This window comes from Mandrillus leucophaeus, unplaced genomic scaffold (genome assembly GCF_000951045.1).
Source record: "Mandrillus leucophaeus isolate KB7577 unplaced genomic scaffold, Mleu.le_1.0 Scaffold994, whole genome shotgun sequence".
Classification (NCBI taxonomy): Eukaryota; Metazoa; Chordata; class Mammalia; order Primates; family Cercopithecidae; genus Mandrillus; species Mandrillus leucophaeus.
In genome coordinates this window covers 1,285,699-1,293,162 of record NW_012110852.1, presented here as the reverse complement: position 1 = coordinate 1,293,162, position 7,464 = coordinate 1,285,699, and positions in this window count along the sequence as shown.

The following is a 7,464-nucleotide window of genomic DNA, read 5'->3' as shown; positions in this document are numbered from 1 at the left end:
CTTTGGGATCAGAGTTTCCCGGCTATTAGTCCATGCCCTGCTTGAGATCACTGTCATCTATGGTGCTAATCACCAAAGGATGCCCTTGTTTGATTCTGGATTCCAGGTGATAGTCCTTATCCCCAGATGGGGAAAGAGTTTGGGTGGGAGAGAACAAATGTGACAAGTTGGCTTCAGGTGAGGTGGCTGGGAGCCAACCCTCAGGTACCTGGCTCCGAGTAATGTGACGGTCCAGGCAAGAGGGCTCCCACTGCCAATGAGGAACAAAAGCTTGAGGTCTAGTAGTGTATTCAGCACATGCTAGGAAACAAGAATTGGGACGTGGACGAGGAGCAAAGTCCAGGGGTTAACTGCTTTTGGCTTTTCCTCTATAAAAGTCAGGGACTATGATTTATGTGGGTAAGAAGGTTTGGAGTAGGACTGAAGCTGCCATTTACAAAACCCTTGCCCTAATTTATTGTAGTTTTGGGTGTGTTTCCGAAAGAACCTTTCACAGGTGATTTTTATTCAGTACTCATTAACTCACAGATTTTATGGATTCACATCTTCTACACTATTGAAAAACATATCTTGGTATTTATGTTAAGTGCAGCATGAGTTATTATATGAATAAATCACATTAAATTTGCCATTATCATGTGTGCAATTCTTGCTGCTGTTTTGGGACTGCTTGGTGCTGCCTTAGAGAGGCCATTTAACAGATCTTGAGACCGTGGTACAGGTTTGCCCCCTTAAAGTATCCAACCTGTTCCTCCCCATGTGAGGCCAAGGCAGCTGTGGCATGGGTTTTGTTAAGAAGTTGAATTCTTGAAGGTAGACAGTGAGTTGCACTTGACTGTAGACACACCTTTCTGGGCAGTGGTATGCCTCTCAGCTTGCCCTGCAGTTATAGTACAGAGACTCACCAGAAAGAAAGAGGAAGTGGGCTGACCAATTAGGTAGGCTTAGGGAAACCATATATGCAATAGCAACAAGGTAGAGGAAGTAAATTAATGGGTTCTTGGGGTTCCCAACTGGAAATTTGCCTGTTTACTGGTCTTGGCTTAGTGTCTTGATGAGCCTTAGTTTATCTTTTTCTACCTATCCTACTGGTTTTGACTAAAAATTTGGCAGGCAGTGCTGCTTATATTGGTGAGGACACTGGAAGACATACATTTCCAAATAGATAAGGGCAGGTTGGAAGGATTGAGTAAATCTCAGCAGGTGAAGTAACTTCAATGTATTCATTTACTGGCTTGTTTATTGGGCATGGTGTGAAGTTTAAAAAGCACAAAATGAGGGAGGATTGTTTGAGGCCAGAAGCTCAAGACTAGCCAGGGCAACATAACAAGACACCCATCTTTACACACAATTTTTTTTTTTTTAAATTAGCTGGGTGTGGTGGCATGGCACCTCTAGTCCCAGCTATTGGGAGGCAGAGGCAGGAGGATCACTTAAGTCTGGGAGTTCAAGACTGCAGTGAGCTCTGATCGTGTCACTGCACTCTGGCCTGAGTGACAGCGAGACCTTGTCTCAAACAAAAAAAGGCACAAACATGTATACAATGAAGAGTCATTTCCTCTTCCATCCTGTTCCCCAGTTACCCTATTATCCTCAGAGGCAAGCATGCTTACCAGTTCTTGGAAACTGCTGAAGTTTGAAAAGGATACATGGAGACCTAACAGGCAGGCCCCAGAACCAAGGTGCTAGTGAGGGATGACCCAAGGGAGCAGTATTGCACATGCAACCCTTTCACATTGTGGCCAACAGCTCAGAATGGGGGTGCAGGGTGGTGTGGCTGCCAGGAAGTGAAAGGCATCTCAGGCTACATAAATGGATATCCAGGAGGAAGGAGGAGGTAAGCTGCTCTGCCTATGTGCCACGGTCAGCCAGCACCTGGAGAACTGTGTTTAGTGGCGAACACGGAGCTGTCATGTAAATGTGGACAAACAGGAGCCTGTTCAGAGGACAGCCCTAAGATGGGTGAGACCCAGCATGTCATGTGAGGAACAGTTGAAGAAGTGTTCAAATGGGGAAAGAAACGACTCTGGGGTGGGTAAACGTAGGGGTTGGGGGGAGAGCATGGCACTATCTTGAAATTTCTGAAGAACCATCAGAGGCAAGAGAGATTAAACACACTATCTAAAGCCCCAAGGGGAGATCCAGCACTGGACCCTGCAGGGAGACAGATGGCCATCCAGAGGTTGAACTTTTGGCTGGGCATGGTGGCTCACACCTGTAATCCTAGCACTTTGGGAGGCCAAGGTGGGTGGATCGCCTGAGCTCAGGAGTTCGAGACCAGCCTGGGCAGCATGGTGAAACCCCGTCTCTACTAAAATACAAAAAAAAAAAAAAAAAAAAAATTAGCCAGGCCTGGTGGCGTGCACCTGTAGTCCCAGCTACTCGGGTGGCTGAGACAGAGGAATTGCTTGAACCCGGGAGGCAGAGGGTGCAGTGAGCCGAGATCGTGCCACTACACTCCAGCCTGGTGACAGAGTGAGACTCCGTCTCAAAAGAAAAAAAAAAAAAAAAAAAGAAAAAGAAAAAGAAAAAACAACAGAGGTTGAACTTTCTAACATAGCAGCTTACCATTGGATGAGCCTGCTCCTAGGTGTGGTGAGTTGTCATCTGAGGTATGTAAGCATCATGTAGGCAAGAGGTTCTCAATAGAGAGCAGTTCTCCTCTTGGGACATTTGTCAGTGTCTAGCGTCATATTTGGTTATCACAACTGGGGAAAGGCTCCTACTAGCATCTAGTGTGTAGAGGCCAGGGATGATAGGAATCACACGCAGACAGCACCCCCTCCCCAACAACAATAAAGAACTATCTGGCCCAAATGGCAATAGTTCCAAGGCCGAGAAACTCTAACATAGGCACACATTTGCTACAGAAAGAAAAACTACTAAAATCCCTTCTTTCTCTGAGACTTCTATGATTGGAGAATGCATGTTTAATTATTAAAATAGCATGCTGACTATATAAGGTGATTGGCCCTTTGCATATAGCCTTGAAAACATTTTTAAAGATTGTAAGGAGCTTTCAAATCAAGATGAAGATTTAAAAACAAACCATTTTATGTATTAGTAGTAGTAGATTGGATTTCTCTTTCTTCCTCTTCAGTGGAGAGACCCTCCCATCTGAGTTTCCTCTCCCATAGAAAATATGTTAAATAGGTGATTTCTTTTAAAAAAATAATACTGCATTTTTCCTCAGTTGAAAAAGTATTACATATTCATCACAGAAAAATTAGAAAAATATATAAAAGCAAAGAAAATAATCTAACACCACTGTTTACTTGGTTGGCATAGTCCTTCCCCTGAATAATATATAAAAAATGGATCATACTCTATCTCCCATTGGTTTTTCTACACCGTGTTTTACAACCTGGGTGTGTGGTGGCATGGCACCTGTAGTCTGCTTTTCACACTGCATGATTTCTAAGGGCTTCCCCAAATTCAAATTTCTATGACACACAAATTGGCAGAATTCCCATATGAACATGTGAGGCCATTTCCTGGAGGACAAAAGTAGAAACGTCTGAGTTTCCTTCCTCTCCCATGACGTCTAATAAATGTGAGTGTTTCCACAAAAGAAAATACTGAGGCTGCTGCTTTTCACAGCCTTGAGTTTCACGACTCTGTTTGCTCACAGCGTGCCCTGGATAGCCCAGAAACTCGATGGGATAGAGACATCCACCACCAGGCCATAGGCTTTTACTGCTTTGTGTATCCATGTATCCATCTGATACATGCATCACTTTGTGTATCGGTGTATCCATCCAGGTTTCTACCTCCACCAGGTATCATTCTGAAGCCATCTCCTATCACTTGGACATGCAACCACTTCATAACTGGTTTCCTACTCTTGCTGCACTGCAAACAAGTTCACACAGTTCTGAATATGATCTTCGCAAAATGCAAACCTGATTGTGTCACGGCCTATCACTTGTACCTCCCTGCTCTCCCTCCCTCCCAATGGCTTCCCATTACTACGAGGACAAGCAGAAAACTCCTGAGCCTACCCTTTGCGTAGACCATTCATGGTTTGGCCCCTGCTGACCTGCCACACCTCCTTGTTTTAACTTCTACTCCATCTTCAGGGCCAACTTAACCCTTTCTTCCCAGGGTCATCCTTCCCTGATGCCTTTGACTTGGTCGCGTAGCAGCTTGCATCACACTCATACCACTTCTTCATAGTCCTCAGCTTGGTTGTACTTTTACATTGGTTTGTGTAATTATTTCATTTATATCTGTTTCCCCAGTAAGCTCCATGGGGGCAGATAGTGTCTATTTTTGCATCATTGTCTCCTAGTGCCCAGTACACAGTAACACCCACAGCAAATGTTTGTGGAATGAATGAGTACAGTGTTTATAATGGCTGCATTGTTTTCTGTCATTTCCCTAAGCTCCTGTTGCTGACTCTTTAGGTTGTTTCCAGCGTCATTTCTATTACAAACTATGATGCAGACATCACCATGCAGCCATCTTTGCGCACTTGTGTATTAATGTATCTCTAAAGGATAAAATTGTAGAAATAGAATTCTTGGGTCAAAGGTATGTGTAGAGGACATTTGACATGATGTTGGACACCAGCATCATAAGTGCCTTTCTCAACTCGGGAAATTCTGCACTCAATTATTTTGAGTGGCAGGCAGGGGGAGCCCACTTGCCACTGCAGAGGTGCAAAGTGCCAGAAGCTCATTTTCCCATGACTTCCTTGTGGCTAGAGAGCAGGCATATGACTTTGACTCAACTCAGCAAGATGCTTTCCTCCTTGAGTTGGTAAAGCAGGAACCAGTGTGAATTCATCTTCCCCCAGAGGAAGGCTCTGCGGTGATGGTAACCACCAGTGTCCAGCACTGGCAGTGTCACTATGGTTACCAGACTGTTTTTGTGTGGTTATGGCAGCTTGCCTGGTCACCTTTGTCCTTACCTGTTTTTTAGGTTTTTGACTTTGGCCTCCCCTGGGATTCTATGAGCTACTCAAGCCTTTCAAAAACAGACAAAAAACAAAAATCCTTTTTTTCTGCTTAAATTAACTAGTCAGTAAAACAACCAGGGCTCCTGACTGGTGAAGTGTCTGCATTTGAAAATCTGGAAGCTAGTGCCAAATTTCCTCCAGAGAGGTAGCACAAATTCACACTCCCATCAGCAGAGTGCACAGAACCCGAGTTCCTATCTTCCCTCTAGTACTTTTTACGTTGCTTTGCAATGACCTATTTCTAAGGAAGGGGACATTTCTTATTCATTTTTCTAGACTAAGCCTCTAACCTAGGGCCTGACAAATTTAGGCACTTACATGTATGCTAAATGAATGAATGAAAAGAATTGTTTTTAAAGTTTGAGAAAGACCAAAGGTACTGTAGCTTGAATCAGAGACTGGGAATTGGAAGGGCACCCATCCAGCTCCTTATTTGTTTATTTTCCTTTTGTTTTTTTTATAGACAGGATCTCCCTATGTTGCCCAGCCTAGCCTTGATTTCCTGGACTCAAGCGATTCTCCTACCTCAGCCTCCCAAGTAGCTGGGACTACAAGCATGCACCACTGCAGCTCCTTATTCTGAGGTGGGAGCTAAAAGCCCAGAGATGGCAAGCAGCTCCACCAAGGAAACACAGCTAGCCAAGTGGAAGCAGCCTCAGATCCAAGTCCACCAAATCTATTTTCAGCTCACCTCCAAGTCCAGTCCTTTGCAAGGACTGCTGCTTCCACAACGTTTCTCTTCTTGGGTCTCCCGATCCAGGGAGTAGATTTCAGCTGAAATGATGTGCAAAGGAGCCACGGCAAAGCTATGAAACCGCCAGAAAATCACTTTGTGAAAGGAAGAACGCTGGCGACCACCCGTTTGGAAAATTGCCTTTGTAGTAACTGGAGGGCACACATGTGTGTGGAAGGATCAAGCGTCAGCCTTGCTATGTCCACAGTTTTGATTTTCCTTTATTCTTTGTATTGCTTTCAAATCAAAGGGAAGCCGTAGCAGAGAACCTCTTGCCCTGAGCTACACATATGAAAATGAACAAGGTTATGGGAGTCGCGTGTTTTCAATAATGGATCGCCGGTGCCGCCCTTTCTAGGAAATGAAGCAAGACTGTTGCTAGGTTGGCGGTAAGAGGCACTGGGCAGGGGTAGGGGGTCCTAATTCCAGTGGTTTCACCTTTCCCACTATTCATTCCAGTCCAACCAATTGGTAGAATAAGAATCAATTCTGAGCAGAACAGTGTCTCATTCTATTTCAAGCCTCCCCGCTCCCCCACCCGCTTTTTGACATTTCTATCACCACAGCTTGATAGAGAAAAATATTCACAAAGCCGAGTCCGTTTTGAAGAGAACATCTGTAAAATTGGGTCAGCAGATACGTTACACGTTGGCGTGGAAGATGAAATAGAACCCTGTCTGGTCTGAACTTCACAGCAACAGGGAAGGGCTTTGTTTCTACGGCGGCGCGCACTTGGATTTGTGCCTTACAGCTCTGATCCGGCCACACAGCCCAGGCCCCTAGGCAGCCACAGGGCGCCGCCGCCTTCCGCCCTGGCTTTAGGGACAAGCTGGAGCCTGGCGGTGGAGACAGCGTGTGGTTCCTCAGAGAACCACTGGAGGCCGCTGTGGCACCAAGAACGCACGAAGGGCGCCCGGCTGGAGGAGTGAGTGTCTCCAAGGAGTAATGACTGTCGCGCACACTGACTGTTCTCAAATTCTAGTCCAGGATTTTAAAGACGCTGTTATGAATTAACGAGAGTAAAATACTCGGCAGATGAAGCTTGGGTCTCAGATGCCCTGGGGTTGTTTTCTAACTGCTTTCTCATTCCCAGCCCCCTCTGGAACTGGGTCTCATTTGCAATCCACGAGGCACAGGCTTTATATACGGTGGAAACGTCTTCCAAAAATGACACAAATGCACAAATGTTACCCTTGCAGCCTATAGTATTCATCCCCAAATACTATTGCAAAATATTATGCTATTTTCTCCATCAAGCAGTGTTGGTGGCAGGTGCCAACCACCACGTAGGCCGCAGGAATACAGCTGCTGGATAAAATGCAGGATGCCCAGTTAAATATGAATTTCTGATGAACAATAAATAATTGCTTAATATACGTATGTTCCACGTAGTACATGGATCATATTTATACGACATAATTATTCATTGTTTATCTCAAATTCCAATTTAATTGGGAGCCCTGTGTTTTTATCTGTAAAATCTGGCCTTCCTTCACAGAAAGGGTGACTCAGGTGAGGTAGCAAGGAGGTACCCTGGCGCCCTAAGGGCACTCAGAGCTGGGAGGTGGTCAGAACTGAAGCTGAGCACAGAGTTCTGTTCCAATGTGGGTGGTAATATGTGTCACATGTTCTCACAGAACAAATAAGCTCTTAGACCTGCCTGTTGGGAAGGGGTCTCAGAGGAAGAGATTTGTACAGTAACTGGCGGTAATGTTCCATTTTTCACTTTTTGGTTATTGCCTTCACCCTAATACCTACATAGGCACACCAG